This window comes from Myotis yumanensis, unplaced genomic scaffold (genome assembly GCF_028538775.1).
Source record: "Myotis yumanensis isolate MYYU_CA2020_CCGP unplaced genomic scaffold, mMyoYum1.0.hap1 SCAF_8, whole genome shotgun sequence".
NCBI classification, from domain to species: domain Eukaryota; kingdom Metazoa; phylum Chordata; class Mammalia; order Chiroptera; family Vespertilionidae; genus Myotis; species Myotis yumanensis.
In genome coordinates, this window is record NW_027223759.1 from 15,197,733 (window position 1) to 15,221,249 (window position 23,517).

General features: G+C 37.9%; 1 protein-coding gene across 6 annotated transcripts in view; it reads left to right on the forward strand.

The window, feature by feature from the left end:
• MAP2 (microtubule associated protein 2) overlaps nt 1-23,517 on the forward strand; it is a 231,219-nt gene that overhangs the window by 95,965 nt on the left and 111,737 nt on the right. The gene's annotated exons all lie outside the window — the stretch shown is intronic.

Sequence of the window (23,517 nt, forward strand, 5' to 3'; positions counted from 1 at the left end):
TTATCTTTAATGCTACATCTAAAAGTCAAATGATAAACAGTTATATATTATCAGTGTTGTAAGAGATATAAAAAGCTTGTTCTGTAGAGTCATGTAAAACTGAATTTTAATTGGGTCTGCCCTTCACAGCTTATATAATTTTTCATCTCGTTGAGCCCCAGTTGCCTCACCTGTAAGTTGATGTATATAAATAGTAAATGAGACAATATGAAATGTGTCAAGCACAGATCCTGGGACATATTAGGTTTTCAGAGTTAGCTGACTTTCACCTTGGAATGAAGAAATACAAATTTTTTTTGAGTCTCAACGTACTTTGTTAAAAATGAGATAAAGAATATTAATATGAGCCCTGACTGGTTTGGCTCAGTGGATAGAGCGTCGGCCTGTGGACTAAAGGGTCCCAGGTTCGATTCCAGTCAAGGGCGTGTACCTTGATTGTGGGCACATCACTAGTAGGGGGTGTGCAAGAGGCAGCTGATCAATGTTTCTCTCTCATCGATGTTGCTAACTCTCTATCCCTCTCCCTTTCTCTCTGTAAAAAATCAATAAAATATTTTTTAAAAAGGATATGAATATGATAGACTTGGCTTTCAAAGCCATGAGATGAGCCCAAATTAGAAGGCAATTTCCTATGATCTTTTTATTTAACAATTCTCCAAATAATCCCGATTAGAAAAATTAAGTAACTAAAACTCTCCCCTTTTTATTTTTCAATGGTCTTGTCTTTGAGTAAGAGATAAAGATTGACTGAAGTACAAAATTATGGAATTCAGTAGTCTGGTGGTTAAAGCTTCAAGTGTAGGCACACATTATGGCTTTCCAGTGAGTCAACATATAGAAGAAACTTTTAAAATTTGATACAAATTTGGAAATAAAATATTTAAAGTGCTCATTTTACTTATCCAATGGGAGAAATTACTCTAATTATTCATATCCAAAATTGTCTTTTTGTTTAGATTCTATGAATCGGCATAACTGCATCCTTTCTTTGTAAAATGCTCATGTTGACTGGTGTGGAGAATGTGTGAAGACATATGCTCCCGTGAGCAGAGACAGCTCTGGACCAGTAGCTTAAACGAGGCATGCGGCCCTCCGCATGTTTGACATGTTTGTAGGTTGGCGCTCTACTTTCCCCCAACCCAATCTTCACACAGAGCCAACCCCTAAAAATACATTCATTTGAATTAAAAACACTATGTTTGTTTTACCAACATGTTAGTGCCCTTTCACTCAGTTCTTAAGTTCCTCACACATTGTCATTTTAGAGTCATCACCGAGCTTCCAAGGTGAGTGAGAGCTCAGACAGTCAAGGTATAGAGATGCTTAAAATGCCAGCAGATTTTAAAGCTTGAAAGTTCTAAGGAAGGAATAAGTGATGTTGATAAGAAAAATACCTGTATTTTATGTTAATATTGAAGGTTCTATAGTCACGTCACCTGGGTTTAAATTCCTGCTGCCCCGTGTATTTGCTATGTGTCTTGGGGCATGTTACTTAAACTCTGTGTGCCTGAGTTCCCTTTGTCACATGGGAAAAATAAAGCCACTAGCTTCATAGCAGTTGTAAGAATGTTGTAAGGATTAAATGAGAAATCCATGTAAAACGCAGCACAGTGAAGTTAAAATAAGGATTAGTTGTGGCTGTAATTTCCATTCGTTTAATTAGGGGTATTGGCATTGCCTAGAAATAAACTTGTGCATGTGCTTGAAGGCTAGAATCTTTTCGCATGTTTAATACTGGAACATAGTTGGTCCTTTTTATCAAAAATGATATTCATTGTGCAGTAGTCTTTAAATGGAAGAAAGGAAAGAAAGAAGAACTTTTCCCATGTTTTCCACTCAAACAGTGAAGCTTTATATAGTGCCTTTTTTTTTTTTCAAATACAGCCCCAGAAATAAATTGCCTGCTGTTTATTATCTGGACGCAGAGTCCTGATGGCTTCAGTTCATCTACATGTAAATTACTCAGCATTCCAAACTACATCACACTCAGCAGCCAAGCATCAGTAGGAAAATAGTTCCTGAGGAGCTTAACCAAATGTACATTATTGTAGTAAAAAATTCTAAGGCAGCCTTCTAAGGAACAAATCACTCAGCTTTGGTGGGGAAAGTGGAGAGTCCCACAAACCTCATATTTTTTTTTTTTTTACCTACGTACGATTAACTTGTACTAGACAGACAATTAGGATGACAGCCTGCCTAGAAAGGCTTTGCATTTTTAAATTTGTCCTCTTTCTATATCTCTTATCCCCCTTTTATATATATTTTTTCTTTGCTAAACAAATAGTAGAGCATATGCTCTTGGCTAGATCTGTACATAACTTTATAAATCTTTTTGGCATATCTGGAGAGAAGCTTTCTCAGATGTCATCGGGATTGCACAAGTACAGAAGGTCAGAAATATCAGTCAAAAGGCAATCAGTTGTTCAGTGACACCTTTAGATATTTAGTGTACATCTTTTCACATCTTTCTATGTTTTCAGAATGTTTACTTTTTTCAATCTCACTCTGCCTCATGGTCACAAGGTGGCTGCTACACCTTCAAGCGGGATATCTGTGTTCCAGGCAGTAAGAAAAGAATGGCAAAGGCTTTCTCCTCCCAAAGATTTGTGTTTTGGTTTAGCATGAAAGGCTCCCTCCATGAGATTTCCCCCAGAACTGGACCATTTCCCTGCCCCAAACCATTCACTGGCCAAGGGAAGTGGCTGGAGAGTGTCGGCTGCACCTTTCTTTGGCCAACAAAAAACCCCAAAGTCTGTTCCCCAGAACAGACTTGCACGTTTCATAGTGAGCCGCAGAGAAGGTGAGCTGCAGAGAAAATGTAGCTGCAAACCTGGTTGTCTCTGGTGACTTCCCCTTTCCATTAATCAACCAAGTGTTCATTGAAATCCTCTCTCAAACTGCATTATTATTTCTGAAAGCAATTTTAATTGTCTTTATGGGATAATTAGAAATATATAGAATATTAATAAATAAGTCACCATACTGGATGTCTGGAAGACAATACTTTTAAAGGAGATATTTCTATTTCTTAGGGCTTTAGAAGAGCTGATAGAGATTTAAATCTGTCTGTCAGTTCCTTGAAGCATATAGTTTTCTTGTCTGCAGCTACTGTATAGTCTGCTGGCTGCTATTTTCATGGTAACAATCACAAGTTGGATGCTCTTCTTAGCTATAATGGGATGGTGCTGAATAGGCCAGCTGAGAGCTATTTTACAAGAAAATTTAGCAGTCGCTTTGCGGTAATGGATATTGGTTTGTGGCACATCCGTTCCAGTTTCTGCTTTGTTAAACACTTTAAAAGCAGCTTCTATGGATTTAGCTTCACTTTCTGACCCTCTGGGAACTACAGGTTTTATGCATCTTTACAATTGGTGGGGAACAAAGCCAAGCTAATCTTAATGCATATTTTGTCTGTTGACATTATGTAGAGAGCCTACCTGGACTCTTATTGATAACTTTTGATGTTATGCTACTGTAAATGCTGTTTGTAGAGCTTCCCAGAATTTTTTTTAAAAGGAATTTTTGATGGTTTAGAAAAAGGAAGCAAACAGCTGGTTAATTCTATTATTGTCAAATCTAGTAGACAGTATAGTGATGATTTAATCAACTTTTTATTTTGCTTTAGTGGAATTTAAAATATGATTGCTGTTGGAATTAGATATTTAATAAAATGCCATATTTAAAAACAGCATCTACTTTCTCCCTCTTCTCCTCTGAGACTATCAACCATACTCAAAACATTTAAGCTGTTGACAAATCTATTTGATGGAAAAAGGAATGTGCAGGGAGTCCATATGTTTATGATTGAAGAAATAAAATATGTCCTGCTTTATAAAGCATTGGACTCTCATAAGTGCTGTAGTAAAATTGTTAGGTCCAGTTAGAAAAGTTAATTAAATGATTCAAAGAAGTCAGAAGTTTATTGCATAGTCTTCCATTAAAAATATTTGGCTTCTCTTATTCTGATTCCTACACTTGACATTTTCTTTGAACCTGAAACAGTACTTCTGAAATATTGATGATGAATATGAATGAAACAGACTCCTGGATAGTATTTCTTAATTTTTAAGCCAGAGTGAACCAGATATAGCTAGAACCTTTAGGCAATTTTTAGATGATTAATAAATAATCAAGATTAGTTACTTCAGTTAATTAAAGACTAGAACAGTTGCAATATTCAGAAGGTTTTGTGGTGGTTAAAATAATTTTGGAAACACTCTATTTCATAATGTACTTTTACTTGATTTAATGTAATTCAGTAATAAAATTTCACAAAGTTTTGTTATCTCAATCCTCCCCCCCAGTGAATGCTAAATTGTGTATCTAACTTGTAAGAAGAATTTTAATGTATAGAGGATGTCCTAGTCATATTGAGGAGGTTCCCTGATACTTTCTTATATCCCTTCTCATAGCATACTCATAATCAGAAGATATATGATATCAATGCCACCCAATTTCAAACACCATGAGGGACATTCTATAAAGGATTCCATGTTACCATGTCACTGTCTATTAACATAGGAAGTAAAGACTTGATTGGGTACAAAGTTAAAGGGCTAGGTAGTAAAAAATACAGTCTACCCTTTTGTGTTAGTGAAAATTGAGGCCTACAAAAAAGAGGGAATTACCTATTATTAGATAGAAGTAGATCATGTATGGGTATCTATTAGAGAGTTTTTTTAAAAAATGTCCTCATGGTACTTTTCCCTTTGTCTTCATTTTGGATCTACCAGTTTCATTTATCATTTGTCATTTAATTCCTTTTAAAAATAGCAAACATAAAATATTACTTAATTATTATTATTCATTCTGGAAAGCCCAATGCATTCACTTGATAAGGTAAATTTTATAATTATTCAAAAGTGTTTTAGTCTTCAATGTGCTTATCACATCCTTGCATGGAGGCCAAAGAGCTCTGGGTACCTGTTCGATTTTAGAAAACATTTTGATCATTCATTATATGCAGAGTTAATGTAGACAAAATGCATATGCTATTTCCATTCAAGATTTTTTTTATTTATTTAAGTAAGTTTCCATTTTAAAGATGGGCAGTCTGGTAGAGAAAGCCTGAGCAAGTTTACCTGCACTGTAAGGCTCCCTCTGTGGAAATCAGAGAATGGTAAGAAAGAAAGGGGACTAACTTTACTGGGAGGGTACACATCAAATTATTTATTTTATATAATGATCTTGTGAATTAGGGATTTGTTAAGTCTAGGCTACTTAATTTCCCCAAGGTTTTACAGCTAGCTAGCAAGTTAACTCAATTTTAAACTTGACTCATTTCAAAGCCACACACCACTCAGTATACCATACTGCCGGTGAGCGCCAATGGCTCATAGTGAACAGATACACTTTCGGATCTAATGAATGACTTGTTATGGAATCACGGCACAGGCAGCAAACAGTTCCATGAGTGTTTATTAAGAGCATAGATTCTAAAATTTTTTCTCCATCCTGAAACTGTGGCTAGGAACTTTTATAAATAAAATATCCATAAAGAAATCAGATTTCCTCATAGCGAGACTTAACTCTTTTTACTGTTCCTAATTCACTGTAAAGTTGTCAGGCCCTAACCTGTTATGAATAACGTCTCCCAGGCCATTTGGAAACTTTGCTTTTAACGACTTCCTGCATGCACTCCATCTACTTCTATTTTTAAACACTGGGGTTTAGGGACAGACTTAGCACAGTGCCAGGAACATAATATATTTAAATAATGTTGAATTTATGCTCTTAATCACATCAGAGTGTAGAGTGAACTAAGCAGTCCAATGGCTGGAACCCACCCATTCCCTCCGCCCTCCCCCATTTTTTTGCCATTGTGTATCACTGCCATCATTTTCTCCCACTTTGTAATCTCTTCTTTTAAAAGTTCGATGGGTAGGACTAAAGCCTGCTTTTAAAATACTTACATTTAAAATTGACTAAAATTAAACTTAACTTGGAAGACTTTTGCGAATCTAATAAACACTGAGAGAGTGGAGTCATCACAAAGTAAAGTTAAAACATTTTTAAACATCACATACACGTTTATTTTTAAGAGCTAGTGTGGTAGAGGGAGAAGAGACCAGTACTGGGAATCATGAAACACGGGACCTGGTGTTGCCTTCTCCAGAAATCAGATGTTGGAGTTTATAAATGTGTGTATGGGAATAAAACAATTCCTGGCCTGGCACCTTTAGAAGATTCTCATGAAGAATATATGAGATAACATACAGGGAAATGCTCAGAAAACAATACATTGATGTCCAGGTGGGAGTCAGTGCCCTGAAGTCATGCCCTGTTGCTGTTATTAATACACCCGTTAATGGTAGTGATAGCAGTAATTGGAACAGCTACTCAGTTGAAGTCCAAGTGATTTCAAGTATTTTTTCCTGTTTTTATGCCTCTACTACTCTTAGTTTTAGAGCGTCACTACCACCTTTAATGAATTTGTCCTCATCCCTAAGTGAGGCGTTTGAGAATGTTAGCGCTGCCTAAAGATGTATAAAAATTATGTCAAAAGGAGGAAGAATCTCAAATGCCTGAGAGTTGGTGGTGTGCTGCTCTCAAGGGGCAGGGGTAAGGCAGGAAGAAAACAGCTTTGATTTGCAGAGTTAGCCAGATTTCTGTGTAAAGAAAGACCCCGGCTGTGGACAATTTCAAGCTGCCACCACCGTGTCATTGACCACAGAGTTGGGAAGAGATGCACATAACTGGCTCTTGGGAGCAGATGGGAGCCGGGTCCAGCGCACACACCACTGGCCTGGGATCGGGTGGGTGTGTGCAAGGTGACAGCTTCAAGGGACCCGGTTCAAGTGGGACCACAAAGGCACGGACAGACATGTACGGCTCTACTGCAGGTGATGATCTTTTGGCTCTTTGACTTACACCTCAATACACATTTCTAGCCTAAGAGAGCATTTAAGTTCAGTCTTTTGGGTACTTAAATCTGAACTCTCCCCACCAGACCCTGACTTGGCAGCCAGGTTGTCTTGGGAGGAATCCTCTGCTCCTATTGTGTTGCCTCCAAATTAAGCCCACAGCTCTGAGCACAAGTGTCCTACATTCTGGCTATGTGTTCCCTACTTCCCTTCACTGTCCCTCTCCTCAGAGTGCAAGATTTAGACAGATATAACCATGGGACCATCATGAGTTAGTATGAATGCTGCCACTGATCCTTGACAAAGGAACAAAGGCAATGCAATGGAGCAAAGATAGTCTTTTCAACAAACGGTGCTGGTACAACTGAACATTCACATGCAGAAAAATGAACCTAGACACAGACCTTCCACCTTCCACAAAAATTAACTGAAAATATAACACAAATTTAAATATAAAATGCAACACTATAAACGCCTAGAAGAATGCTAGTTAAGAAGGGTAGAAAGAAAAATATGTTTTTCCAAATCTGCATTGCATGCCATGCCCCTCCCCCCCCATATAGTAAGGGACACAGGCAAGCATCCTATATAATAAAAGGCTAATATGCAAATCGACCAAACGCAGAACGACCTGTCGCTATGATGCGCACTGACCACCAGGGGGCAGATGCTCAATGCAGGAGCCGACCCCTGGTAGTCAGTGCGCTCCCACAGAGGGAGCGTCACTCAGCCAGAAGCCTGGCTCACAGCTCAAGGGGTGGGGGATAGGCCTAAGCTGGAAGGCAGATATCCCTGGAAGGGTCTGGACTTCGAGAGGGCGCAGGCCGGGCTGAGGGACTTCCGCCGCCAACCCCCTCCCCCCCCCCCCCGCGCCCCAGCCCCAGTGCACGAATGTTGTGCACTGGGCCTCTAGTCACGAATATATACTGAAAGTATTGGGTGAAAAGTTGTTAGGAAACAGGATATTCTCATGGTCTCAAAGTACCACCCATAATTTCCTTCTTCATTATAAAGGTATTTTTAACAATTAATTGCTAGAAAGTCCCAATATCAACTATTTCCCCCAAAAAATCTGTGCTCTCAACCTAATCCTGAGGAAGAAAACAATATAAGTCTTGTGATTTAAAAATACATTTTGAATTTTAAGACAGTCTTTATAAAGACATTGTAGTAATTCACTATACTTGTTCTTGGCAAATTTATATTCACAGCCAGCACCCACAGGGGATATGCCCATAAGTATGTTAATATGAACTTGGTCTGCAGAACTGGGCACTGATTTCAGCGCCTGGGAATTCCAGGCCCACTGCTGATTTAGTTTGAATGAGGCCAAGGAATTCCACTATGAGCTAGAGAAGAACTATCCTGCAATGGGATGAGGAGGTTGGCAGGGTGGGGGGCAGTGTCCTTAATCCTAAACTGGATTCTGACGGCATTGCGTTTTGTATCCTAGCATTTAGAAGAGTGATGGCCATGGTAGGTACCTCATCAGTGCAAATTGTAGTGAGTTTGTGGACCTTGATAATAAGAGAAGCATAAAAGTCTTTAAAAATATTACACCTCTAAGAAAGGAAATTAAAGAAACCATATGAAGTAAAGCTAGAAAATTAAAGACTGAGCGTTTAATCCATTTATTGATTGAATTTTTTTTTAATGTTCAAATATTGCTGAAACCGGTTTGGCTCAGTGGATGGAGCGTCGGCCTGCGGACTGAAGGGTCCCACGTTCGATTCCGCTCAGGGGCATGTACCTGGGTTGCGGGCACATCCCCAGTGGGAGATGCGCAGGGGGCAGCTGATCGATGTCTCTCTCTCATCGATGTTTCTAACTCTCTATCTCTCTCCCTTCCTCTCTGTAAAAAATCAATAAAAAAATATATTAAAAAAAATGTTCAAATATTGATGTGACATTTTCTTAATATTTCTATTTAGTCATATGTATATAATAATAAGAGCTGTGAGTGTTGGGTGCTTAGAGTTTGCCTACAGTATATTATTTTATGTGTAAGGTGCTTATAAAGAAGATCCTTTTATTACTCCCATTTTATAGGTGGGCAAGTTGAGACAGAGAGGTTAGAAACCTCACCAAGGGCAAACTGTTAGTAAACTGAAGAGTCTTTATGAACCAGACAATCTGGTATGAGTTTCTCAAAGAGCCTACATGTTTCTGCTCATGTTTTGATTTCTTTAGAGGGGTAGCCCATTCTTTTCAGTTTTGGAAAATGGGGAATTTTTAAACAGTTGAAACAGAGCACTACCAAAACCAATCACCTTCTATGCTTAGCCCAGCCTGCCCAACAAACACACAGGCATTCAACAGCCCTTCATCTGACTTTTATACAAAACCACAGAGAAATAAAGGACATTCTGACATCGAGTATACAATCACATGGCCTTTGTTCTTCTCCATGTTAGCCTGGCTTCCTATGAGAAGGACCGTAAAACCACCAGGTCTCTCTGAGTGCATCTTCCTTACTCCATCCTCATCCCTCCCTTTGCCACCATAGTCAGTCTGGCAAAGATAAAAAGATACAAAATTGCTATGTCCTGGGCATCTGGGCTAGTTTGCTTTCCTTCCCTAGAATTAATGAGATGCTAAGCATCACCTGTTTACTGATCGCTCTCCTCTGTCCGATTTATCATAATCTATGGTCTCATAGGGGAATGTTATTAAAAAGTTTTAATTTGAGAGTATAAAGAGATGCAGCACAAGCAGGAGAGCCTGGAAATTAAATTAAATGACATTTCTCATGAGAATCTCCAAGATGAAATTATAGTCAAATAGGTATGCTTTTTATTTGTAATAAAGTCACAAGTAGCAAGACCCACAATAATTCATTTGCCCATAAAGAAACTAAAAAATGCCACCACTTTAACTTCTTAAATGTAACATGGGAACAATATCCACCAGAGAAAATAGAAGAAGGTATATATTTACAATTTTTAAAAAATGCCAGAATTCTTAAAATTATACTGTTCTTTTAGCACCTGCTAACTAAATATAAAAGAGGTAAAAAGAGAAAAAAACACATGTATGTTTCATCATTTTTCAGATAAATTTTTTCTTTTAAAATAAGATTACAATTTATTAACAAATAAAATACGATATTCTTTCTTATATGAAATATTTAATAATAAGCAATACCAGTCTTTTCTTCTGTACTATTTACTCTCTTAGAGCCATAAGATAGGGATTCATTGTCTCTTCCAAAGTTGGCTGATTTTTCTCTTTCCTCCTCACATGTGTCCTGTGTCTTCTACTTATTCTCTAAACACAGACAGTTGTATACTGGTGCTGCTCTTTAGCATTGCTCTAAGTCAGCGGAATGCTTGTTTGATGATACTAGCAACAATGATAGTATGGCTTATTTTGTCCTAGAAGCAGTGAGAACCCAGTCTTGGTTTCTAAATACCACTTGTCACTAAAAAGTTCTTGGAAAAAAGTTTTAGACTCTAGGTCTAAAACAGGGAAAGTAGAGTCCCTGGAATATTGTTGCACAGAAAACACGGAAATGCTGAAGGATAATGGGGATTGTTAAAAAAAATGCACTGCTATCACCGAGGGGTTACCATTGCCAAATCTGAGATAATTTAGGCATCCAACATAATAATAATGATACCAGATTATAAGACATTGAATAAAACAAAACCTATGAGTCTAGGGTGATACTCTAATGGGGTGGGAATGTGGGGGATGGATGGAAGGTATAAGAGAGAGAAACCTCACAGAAACCTCCCCTTACCCCGTCAACCTCCTCCTCATCCCACTGCAGAATAGTTCTTCTCTAACTCATAGTGGAATTCCTTGGCTTCACTCAAACCAAATCAGCAATAGGCCTAGAATTCCCAAGCTCTGAAATCAGTGTCCTGCTTTGCAGAGCAAGTTCATCCTATATAATAAAGAGGTAATAAGCAAATTGAGCATCACATCCTTACAAGATGACTGCCTACAACCAAGCCAGCAGAGGGGTTAGTGAGGGATGACCAAAGGACTGAACAGCAGGCTGCATGGGGCGACCAGGCCAGTGGGGGGACTGTGAGGGGCGACCAGGCCGGCAGGGGGTCAGTTGGGGGCGATCAGACTGGCATGCAAAAGCAGTGAGGGGCAATCAGGCCAGTAGGGGGGCAGTTAGGGGCGACCAGGCAGGTGAGCAATTAGGAGCCAGTGGTCCAGGATTGTGAGAGGGATGTCCTACTTCCTACACCAATCGGCCCTACACCAGCAGTCAGACATCCCCCAAGGGGTCCCGGATTGGAGAGGGTATAGGCTGGGCTGAGGGAACCCCCCCCCCCCCCCGGCCCGGTGCACGAATTTGTGCACTGGGCCTCTAGTATTAACATAATTATGGGCTGTGTTGTCCCCACATCCCTGATGGAGGTTTTGGCCCTTAATAAAAAAAAAATCCCGTGAAAGCTAAAGTAATGCCACACTTTCATCTGACATGAATAGGTGTCTTTTTCACCTTATAGTGGTTTTGCAGTAGAAAGAGTAACCTTTTGCCCAGTTGGCATGGCTCAGTGGTTGAGTGTCAACCTATGAACCAGGAGCTCACAGTTTAACTCTTGGTCAGGGCACATGCCTGGTTTGTGGGCTCGATCCCCAGTGTGAGCATGCAGGAGGCAGCCCATCAGTGATTCTCTCTCATCATTGATATTTCTATCTCTCTTTCCCTCTCTCTTCCTCTCTGAAATCAATCTATAATAATAAAAGCATAATATGCTAATTAGACTGGACAGCCAAATGACCTTCCGGATGTCCTTCCAGATGACCTTCTGGATGAAGCCAGTGCTGCGAGGGCTGAACTTCTTGCACGAATTTCTTGCATCAGGTCTCTAGTAAAAATATTTATTTTTTAAAAAAGAGAAAGACTAACCTTTTTTCTGTGGCTACCAGTTCATAAGCATCAAGTACAAAACTTGTACTAGGTCATAGAAATATGTAGAATGGTAGAGACAACTTTACAGTTGTATGAGCAGTATTTCTAGGTTTTATTTAAAGTATATGACATAAATAAAACCTTGGAATCCTGTTTGTGCCTTTGTATGCCTCTTAACAGTCAATGTGAAATGAAAGTCAGTTCATCTTAAAATGATTAGAGCGATTTTTTCTGGATAGTACCTGTCATTACTGATTGTAGCTAATGAAGAAGGGGAAACAGGAAAGGAAAAAGGAGCACAAAATAAGACTTGTTTTTTAAAAATACATTTCTAACTTGAACATAACCTTTATGAAGACATTGTAGTAATTCACTATCCTTGTTCTTGGCACAAATTCATATTCACACATATCCCCTCCCCCCTTCTGATTTTGGAAACCCTGTTGGTTTTATTGGCGTAAGAGATAAATACCTGTGCATTTGGTGAGGATACAACTTAATCGCAGTTTTAAAAAACTCTCCATGGTAGTTTTTTCAAAGTGTTTCCCATAAACAAGTGGCACCATCACCTGGGGTGCTTAATAACTGCACAGCAGCCTCATAGACCACCTCCGGACTTCTGAATGAAATCACACAGAGCTGAAGCCCCGCACATTAGCACAGCTCTGTGCTGTTCATTAATGGTAAGAGCCACAGCCATATCTCCATTATAGGTAGTGCTGGGGTAGTGATGGTAGGGTTCACTTCATAACTTTTCTGGGTCTCATTTGTTGTTGTTATTGGTGATGTTCCAAAGCACAGGTGCAAAGAATTGAGTTCTTCATAATCTTCTTTTGGGGAGAGGCATGATGATCAGGATATGAAAGTCCCTTTGTTTTGCTTTATACTATTTTAAAATTTCCCTTTTATCTCTGACCTCCATTTCCATTTCCCCAGCTCCCATATATCCTCATGGAAATATGCTTGACGTATATGTGAGATGTCATTCTGTTTATGCCCTTTTCATTTAATACATTAGTATGTTGACTTAATTCAACACCTCTAACAGCAATGCTGGAACCCAGGACTCCTTCTATCACCTTTGACTTGTCCATGCCCCTCACCATGATAACTCAGTTGTCTTTAACTCCCACCATCATAAACAATAAATTCAACCACCTTCCATAGATTCACCACTTGAACAGTTCATTTGTAATCAGGACACAAGAATTCATTCACCATTTCTTTCATGCTATTAAACCCAGACTTTAAAATTTATTTTTCATTGATGGTGTCTTAATAAGAAGGTTGGATAGCATGTATTGGGAAAAGTTGCAAACTCATTTGAAGATGTTTTTAAATTACTTTTAGAATGAGTTATATCTGGATTTCCTTTAAGCAGGTATTTCCAGCTGTGATTTATAAATTCTTAAAAATATCACCCATTGCCCAGCCAGCATAGCTCAGTGATTGAGTGTTGACCTATGAACCAGGAGCTCACAGTTCAATCCCTGGTCGGGACACATGCCTGGGTTACAGGCTCGATCCCCAATGCAGGGGGCAGCCAATCAATGATTCTCTCTCATCATTGATGTTTCTTTTTCTCTCTTCCTCTCTCTGAAATAAATAAAAACATAAAAAAAGAAAAAGAAATTACCCATATCAGCCATAACCTCCCAATTTTTTGCCTACATTTGTCATACAATTTTGTGATCTTTCTCCCTGAGTTCTTTAGCTCTTTGTTTATTAACTCTGAGTTACTTAGAATGTGTGACAGGAAGTCATAGATCCATCTTCGCTGGTATAAAACATGTGTCCTATACTAGAGGTTAACAAGAAAATTGTTCTTAGCCAAGATATTTTGTGTAAGTGATCAAGCATTTAACCTAAAGAAGAAAGCAGCCAGTCAGTCAATAGGGATGAAATACTCTTTGTCCGTTTCTCACTCTTCCTCACTCAGAGACTGCTGACTGCTCACCTCCAGGCCGTGGGCATATTGAGGGTGACATTCTCTCTTTCCAAGATAATCCTCATGATAGGATGCACTTAATTTATGCTGTTGATGGGACTGAATTGAACTGATTTGCATATCATCAATACATGTAAGTCCTGAGTAGAGGGCCAGCCATCCAAATTAAATTATTCCCTGTCAAGGACTTGCTGTGTCTAGCAAATTCTGGAATAATGCTGATTGCAGGTGGTTGGTGAATATTGATGCTGTTCAGGGTTTATAAGGCCGTATTGGAGGGCACATGAAACTTAAGAGTTCTTTAGAACAATGTCTCTGTTTAAAACTCCTCTTGTTCAGACCCAGCTGGGCATTCAGTAATGCCAGCCACTGAATAAGATCTTTCAAGTGGCTCAGCCCGCCTCACCTGTCAGACTGGCTCACTGGTTTATAAATGAAACCCTGTTTGCTTCCAAAGCTCTTGATCCTCCAATTCTTCTCTGTCCTTCCATTTGCTTACTTTTCCTTCTGATTTGAGTGACTTAACCCTCCTAACACATGCCATCAGTTTTCATTTATTGCTTTTCTTCAGGTGATGCCCTAATAGGTCTGGGTCTATTTTAGTGTTTTTATCCTTTCTTACACCTTCATCTCCACCCCCACTTTCAATAAAGTTTTTCTGTGTTGTAAAAGAAGTTTCTCTTTCATTGCACTTCACTTTTAACTGAATGTTATGACTGCCAATTTCTCAATGTTTCCTTTGGTGCTTTCTTTGTGCTTTTAGCACAAGCTTAACTTCCTCTTTTCTCATCAGCTTATCAATCAAGCATACATTTTTTTGAGCAGCTCCAAATTAAAATATGAAATTATAAGAACTTTATAAGTAGCTTTCACCACCTAGAAAAACCTGTCATTGAGGTACCTTCTGCTGTTTTCTAATATGGCATCTATGTGCTCACAGTCATTTCAGTAGAATTCTACTCCCTTTTCTTTCTTTCTTTTTTTTAAATTTTTTTTTATTGATTAAGGTATTACAAATGTGTCTTTATCCCCCCATTGTCCCCTCATCCCCCCAGTCTTGCCCTCACCCTCACCCTCACCCTCTGTGGTCTGCGTCCATCGCTTATGCTTATATGCATGCATACAAGTCCTTTGGTTGATCTCTTCCCCTTACCCCCACCCTCCCCTACCTTCCCTCTGAGGTTTGAGCATCTGCTCAATGCTTCTCTGTCTCTAGATCTGTTTTTGTTCATCAGTTTATGTTGTTCATTATAGTCCAAAAATGAATGAGATCATGTGATATTTATCTTTCTCTGAATGACTTATTTCACTTAGCATAATGCTCTCCAGCTCCATCCATGCTGTTGCAAATGGTAGGATTTCCTTCCTTTTTACTGCGGCATAGTATTCCATTGCATAGATGTGCCAAAGTTTTTTAATCCACTCATCTGCTGATGGGCACTTGGGGTGATTCCAAATCTTAGCTATTGTAAATTGTGCTGTTATGAACATAGGGGTGCATATATCCTTTCTGATTGGTGTTTCTGGTTTCTTGGGATATATTCCTAGAAGTGGGATGACTGGGTCAAATAGAAGTTCTATTTTTAGTTTTTTGAGGAAAATCTCCCTTTTCTTTCTTTAACTCTACTGTGTTAAAAATAAACAGATACCTACATAAGGACCACAGTAACCACATATTTTTCTCCCCATTTCCAATTCCATTTTTCTTGAAGTCAACATCCACAAAACAAATGAACATTATTTATTGTGCACCACTATTTATGTGCAAAAAGAGTCTACCAAATATTGTAACAAGAGAAAATGGTGTAAAACACATGCAGTCCCTCATCTACTAACAAAAACAAAGACCATTACATGCATACTAGAGGCCCAGCGTGTGGTTGAAATCACACAAGGAGGTGCCCTGCCTCCTGCCTTGCGAGGAGGCACCCCACAGGCCACCGTGAGAGTCAGGCTAGACCCTCGCCATGGACGGCCAGGACCCGCACCTGACTTCTGCCCCAGGACCCCCCTGCCCCCCTGCCTGTGTCCGCTCTGGGCCACCGGCTCGGGCAGGCCCCCCTGTGTCTGTCTCCATCTCCTCTCCTGGCCTCACTTGCATGCACACAACCTCCTCCTGCCTGGTCATGACCCGTCCTGGTGTCCTGGCCTAATTTGCATATTACCCCTTTATATGCAAAACCCATGAATACAGATAATAGTGTGGTGAAGACCTGGAGGGGGGAAGGTGAGGGTGGGCTAAAAGGGGGTTAATGGGGGAAAAGGGGACATTTGTAATACTTTCAACAATAAAGATAAATTTTTAAAAAAAAAACAAAGAAGGAAAAGAGCCACAAAACTATGAAAACTTCATAAATATATAATTTCGAGCATTGCCATATAGAATCTTTCTAACCTGACCTCTTTCTAGCTAATTTGATGGTACTATTGAGAAAGATTATTCATATATAGACATTAATCATGTGTAATATTTCCTTTTAACTTAAAAACCAATATGTCTTTTATCTAGAGTCATTTGTAGCTTAGAAATTTGAAGATAGGGTGAAACACGAATGTGTTCCCATTCTTCATTACAGTTCACTTTTCTTTTCACACGAGGGATTTCATATCCATCACCTGTATTCTTTAGTTCCAATCAATAGGAGGATTTAGGACTTCAGTGAACATTTAAAAGTACCACTGAATGTATTCTAAGTATTCAAAGTATGTTATAGTTTGGACAAACCATTTTACTTAAAATATCCATAAATAAATATCTGCATAGCTAATGAATTTCTCCCCTCATTTTTGATGCACCCCTGGTACAAGGATCAGAGGAAGAGGAACAATAGGGACTAAGAAACTCCATATGTAATTTTTAGTGATTATTACCACAGGGTCTACTCACTTGAAACAGCAGACAGAATCCAGGTGGATGTCATAAATAATTGATATGTGGATAAACATAAGAATAAACATAATAAATGAGTAAATTATATGGTATATTAGAAAATGCTAATTATTGTGTAAAATAGGATAAAGGAGGTTAGTGGCAGGAACTGCAGGTTATAATATTAAATAGGATGGTCAGGTTAAGCCTCCCTGAGAAGATAAACTTTGAGAAAAGATTTGATGGAGGGAATGGAGTTTTTCAAAGAAAAGTTGTCCTACATCCAGAATTTAACTATAAACAAATTTAGTTCATTTAAATACAACATACATTATATAATATGATATTAACATAATTTTTTCTGGTGTAACCTTTAAGATTCACCATATTTGATTATTTCTAACTTGATATAATAAAATGAGTGTAATTTACTATGTAAGACAGGCATCTACTTTTATAATCTATACTTCTAAGACATAGGTTCATTTCAATAGATCTTTACAACACATATATAATAAACACAAATTGTCAAACAGTGGAGTTCTTTAAAAACACATGAGCATATATCTCACACCTATGATTCTGTGCTCTCTGCCAAGAATAGACCAGCTAGGTAGTACATAAAGCTACAATGTCTTCCTCGGCCATAAGAATGCCTATGTTCACACATATACACCATTTAAACATGAACTGATGGAATCTGAAATAATTCTGAAAATAAACATTCTTATTTCTAATACTTTTTCTTTTATGCACACCTAGAATAATAAGTAGTCTGTTTAAAGTCCCTGTCCAATAAAAATGGAAAATTCTTAATTCTATATTTAATTTATCACTTCTTCTTCTGATACCTTAGAAGGCTGAGTTACAAACTAATTAGCTAAGAAGTCCGGGGATTGGATTTCTGCTCCACAACTTCCCAGCTGTGTTCTTGGCAATAACTGAACCTAATTGGGCTGATTTTCTCCACTGTAAAATGGAGGTTCATAACTCTCAGAGTTGTTGAATAAAATACTGTGTTCAAAGAGATTGGCATATTATAGGTAATTAATCATTTATATTAAATCGGTTTTATGCCTCTTTAATTGGTTAACATTACAATAAATAACTAAATATAAACAACTGAAGATGAGTCCAAGACCATATGTAATATTAGATGTTATATTATTATGGTGGTTTTTTTTTTCTATCATGATGATTCTGGGAAAGGAAAGAGCTTTGTGACACTGTGTGCTGGGGGAGTGCTAGACATTGTTATAAACGAGGGCAGAACATGAAATGGAACAAAAAGGAAGTGTAGCTCTTGGGATGGAAGAAGAAAAGTAGGTGGTTGGCGAAGGAAACTAATGATTACGGTAGATGTCAATGGGCAAGGGGTTCGTGTGAAAGGAACAGTATTGAAAGCACCTTCACTGCACATTCTTTTGTCATAATCGTGTAGGTCAGTAAATGAAGCTACAGATGAGTACCTTCACTTGTTAATATATTCTTAAGATACATATCTCAAATCACATTTATTTATTAAAAGCTTATGTAAAATATTCTCCCCTTTCTAAGGAAAATATCTCCTTACAACTTATTTATTTAGCGAATACATAGTCGTCATAGGGCCTTCACCTATGTAGCCATGGTTACATGGCATGTTTGCAAAATGTATGCTCATACCAGAACTGGGGTACTATCATATTCTAGGTTTAGATTGTTAATGGCATACAAAACCTAAATATGGCCTGTGAGCTAAGTTTCAGTAAATTGTGGTCAAACTTTATTTTGAAGACTGACAATAAGAACTCCTCCCTCTCTCCCCCTCCCCCCATTTCTCTCCCCCATCTTTCTCCTTTTCACTCTCTTCCTCTCTCCCTTCATTTATATCATCATTTTTACTTCATCTTGATGAGTAAATTTTAAAAATTGATGGAATAAAGAAAAACAAGAGTGTATAACTTTTTAAAAATACCTATGCAGAATTTCCAGTGAAATATGAATATTTCTGAAGTACAAAATGATACACAATCCAAAAATAATTTAAAATGTATTTTGTCCTTACCTTTGGATAAGACTATAACTGATATTTAGAGACAATCTCCATACTAAGATTTAAAATGAAATTATAAAGCCAAATTCTGAGTGTGACTCAGAAGGATTAAAGCATGATTCAAGAACCATTGGAGAGTGGTCCAGTTATCATGTCTTATTCCTCATCCTACTTGCTTAAAATACATTCATCCTTCCCACTCCAGTCCAAGTTAGATCAAAATCACAGAGAAGATGTCCAAGATGACCACAGATGGTCCCTAGGTCAGTATACTCTTGGTTCTTTATAAAGATACTTATTTCAGATTCTTTCTTTATCTAAGTTCCATGGGGAATCTGGATATTTTGGCTTAACATATTTCTTACTGTATTATATGTGTAAAAGATAGTTAAAATATATATAAAGTAAGGCAAACAATTATAGGAGTTGAAGCCTGGACGATGTCAATCTATTTCAAATTTTAAATAAGTAAATGGTTCAGCGCAGTAGCATAGAAAGCCTAGTAAAAGTAAATGAAAGATACAGTACACAATAAGCAAATGAATGCAGTCTGTCTTCTTCAATCACATCAAGAAGAATTTGGGGCAGGAGTCAAGTGATTCAAGGAATTTGGGGAGGGGGTGAATTTTTGTCCTTTGCTAATAAATTTGTATAGTATCTACCTTCAAAATTCTTTACATGAGTTTCTCAACATTATTTTTTTAATAATGAATAGTTCAGCTTTGTTGATGGTGCATAGTTAATTTTTGCAGTTTGCTATGAAAAACAAACAAACAAAAGAAAACCACATGAGTAATTTACATAAGTTTATTATTTGGGTGGTTAGTGAGTGTTTTTTAACTCCTGGCCAGTTATTATTTATCCCATAAATCAGGGTAGCTTTAGAGTATGTTTCTTTCATTGATGTTATTATGTTGAATTTATTTTCTCATGCAAATTTTTTAAAAAAATGAGATTCAGAGGCCTATTATTAAAATTTTCAACGAATCCAAGAAACAATTCTAGAAGATTTTCAGATTCTTAAATGAATTATAGTCTCATGGCCTTAAAAAAGTCAGTAGCTCTAGTAGCTTTTGGAGCCATGCTTCTAATAATTGGTGCCATAAATTGAATTTGAAACTTACCATATTTTAATTAGTGGCCATTAACGGCTCACCCTGCCTGAAATCTGGGACGGTTTTTCTAACTCTATCCTTCTGCATGTTTCATAGCTTTTTCAGGTATTAGGCTGAACCAAATGAAATGACCATTTTGTAGGTAAAGGGTAATAGAATTTCAATATCATACAGTTTGTACTAATGCAGGGTGGGGCAAAAGTAGTTTACAGTTGTTTGCATGGAAAAAAATACAAAAATAATAATAAAAGAATAAACTCTGTACTTTGCATGCTCACCACTGTAAACCTACCTTTGGCCCTCCCTGTATATATAATAAGGCAATCAATATAGAATACAAAAACTTTTTTTGTGCTTAAACACTCCAGTCATCGACTAATGTAATTTTCACGTTCTCTCTTTTAAAAAATGTTTTTGAGGGCCAGTGTTTTCCAGCTCTGTTTTAGGTGCTTTGGATATACCAGTGCACCAAACATATAAAGATGACTTCCTTTATGGAACTAGCAGAGTGAGGCATGTGATAGTCAATATAATAGATAAAATATGATATGATAGAAATGAATAAGTGCTATAGAAAAGGGAAAATATAGCAGGGCTGTGGAAGGAACGCGGTTGTGATTTTCATTGTAGAAGTCAGGAAAGCCTTGATTGGGAAGATGATAGGTGACCAGAGGCTCCATGGAGGTAAGGAAGACAGACCTCCGTTATTCATTCCTAACGGGCTTAAAGAATAATATGCAAGCACACAGACCAATATGTATGGGGAATGAACCCAAGCTCTTCCAGAAGAGCCACCAGAGTAAGCTAAGGAAATTGGGGGTCATAGTTAAATAGGATCCTCATAGATCAGGATCTGAGATGAAGTAGATATAACAGAGGCAGAGACAGTGTCTCAGCAAAGTGAGAAAAAGTGTGAAGTTGGTTTCTGTTTACTTCTGTGTTCCCTCCACTATCATCGAAGCTCCTTGAGGAGGACATTTTGTTTCCCTTTATCCCAATTCCTAGAAACTCTCAAGTGTCTGAAATATATGACGGTGCATCATCAAAATTGGGAAAATGAGCTGATGAGTGGTGCTAAGCCAAGTCTAGAATATTGTCAAAGAGAAGAAGGGTAAGAAAAGACTGCAGTTTAGGCTCAAGCATAAATATGAAAAAATCTAAAAAATCATGAAAGTCAATTATCTGTCATCTTGTATTCTTAGGATATAACACACTTAAAGGCAGGAATTTTATTTACCATGTTATGCTTATTCTATGATGGACATGTTAAAGTACTAGTTCCTCATTAACAAATGGGGAGCTTAAGAAAAAGAATATTTCAACACATTCTCATTGAATGAACCAGGTATCTCCAAAAGTTAAATGGCTCCCAAAGAGTATTAAATATTTTTGGAAGCTGTGCTATTTTCTTCAGACTGACCAGAACCAGTATGTGTGCTTTATGAGATCTTAATAAAATGTGATTCATGTTTCAAGAAATGACACTCTTGTGCATCTTTTCTGGTTGCTCAGAAGTGAGCAATAGCCCTAGCCGGTTTGGCTCAGTGGATGGAATGTCTGCTTGTGGACCAAAGGGTCCTGGGTTCGATTCTCAGTTGCAGGCTCCTCCCTAGTCCGGGCCCTGATCAGGGTGCGTACAGGAGGCAACCAATTGATATGTTTCTCTCACATCGATATTTCTCTCTGTCTCTCCTTCTCTCTTCTAATTATCTAAAAATCAATGGAAAAATATCCTTTGGTAAGGATTAAAAAAAATAGAAAGACGTGAGTAACAAATGACAGTATATTAGAACAAGCCACTTGCTTTGAAAAATAATCTTAGTGTTCAAAATCACTGAAGAAAAATAGACGTTTAACAGAATGATCTACTAGTATTAAAGCCGTGGTTCTCAACCCTGGGTGCACATTAGAATCACCTGAGAATCTTTTTAAAATCCTGATTTCTGGGCCTCATCCTCCGGAAATTCTGTTTCTTCGTTATGGGGTGAGGCCACAACATTAGTAACAAAGAAACAGAATTTCCGGAGGATGAGGCCCAGAAATCAGGATTTTAAAAAGATTGCCAGGAGATTCTAATGTGCAGCCAAGGTTGAGAACCACTAATTTAAAGGAACACTTTTCATAGGGGAAGAATATCCTAACCAGCATAGAGGATTCACTGAAATCTGAAATCTTTTGTAATTATTACCTAGGGTAATTATATGTTTTTAATGTTTATTTATTTTATAGCTGGAGCAGAGAACAGTAGTTGTGATAGCAACTGTATTTTAAACATCAAAAGGGCAATATGGCCTGTCCTGTGATGAGTTCACCTAAAAGCAATGAGTCATAAGAACTGAATATTGACAGGAACACTTTAGAAAGGAAATAAAAACATCAAGATAAAAATTCTAGTCACAATTTTTACTGAGTAGTTCAGGAAAATTTTAACAAGTATTGCATCCCCCAGTGGCTATTTTGAGTTTTATTATTATTATTATTATTATTTTAATTTTACTTCCAATTTTCTGGCTTCATTATTTTGGGTAATCCCAAGAAGGTTCACATTGTTTATAACTAGAAGGAACCTTGGGAGGCCAACTCAATTCGTGTCCAATTTCCCTTTTAAAAATTTTATTAAATGTATGGGGGTAAGTAGGTAAATAAAATTATATAGGTTTCAAGGATACAGTTCTATAATGCATCATCTGTGTATTGCATTGTGTGTGCACCCCCAAAGTCAAGTCTCCTTCTGTCACCATATATTTGACTCCCATTACCCTTTTCTACCTCCCACCCCCTTTTCTCCTAGGATAACCACCATACTGTTGTCTGTGTCTGTGAGTTTTTGTTTGTTGCTTTCAGCTTTACATTCCACATGTGAGTGAAATCATATGGTTCTTGACTTTTTCTGTCTGACTTACTTTGCTTAGCATGATATTCTCAAGATTCATCCATGTTGTCCCAAATGTGCAGTATTTCATCTTTTCTGATGCGATTGCTCAACTTCATGCCTGCAGGGAGAATGATGCCAGGGATGGTAGCATTCCTAGGATATGATCATTAAGTTCAAGTTCAACAAGATAGGTTCACAGAAGGGCAATCATGCTTGATTTATCTGATTGCCAGACTGGAAATGAAAGGAAAGCGGTGACATAATCACCCCACATTCTTCAGACCTCATTATTACAGCACGGATATTAAGCAAAACTAGTTCTGCTTTAGCCAATAAAAGAGGCATTACAAAATCAAACACAAAAGATGTTTCTAGAATCTGTTTTGCTTACAAACAGAATGGGAGATAGCATGGAAAGAAAGCCACTCAGTGAGAGAAGAAAAGCAGGGGGCCAGAGTCAGGAAACTGGGATGGTGTCTCTGTTGGATCTCTACTCAGCTCCGTGACCTTGGTCAGACTCCCTGGGCCTCAGCTTTCTCACCTATGAAACAAAGGGTGTGGAATAAGCTGAGGGGTGTTCATGAATTCAGGATAGACAGAGGCATGGAGTAGCAGGACCTATCTCATACAGAAGAACCATAATTTGTATAATTATGAAAGCAAAATTAGCTAGTGATCAAAAATGCAGAAGAAAGGTGGCTAATGGGGAAAGCAAATTCATCGTAATGCATTCAAATTGTAGTATGAATCTGAGATAATTCTTTCCAGAAGGAAAAGAATGAAGCATATCAAAGGTCTCTAAATTTCCTCCACTATAGTCTTTTTCTCTTTTATCTATCATCACCTTATTTTTCTCTATACTCTCTGTTTCCAGTAACCATGGTGACAGCTGGCCCTTTTGGTACACATTGAATTTGCTTTATTCACTGATGCAGG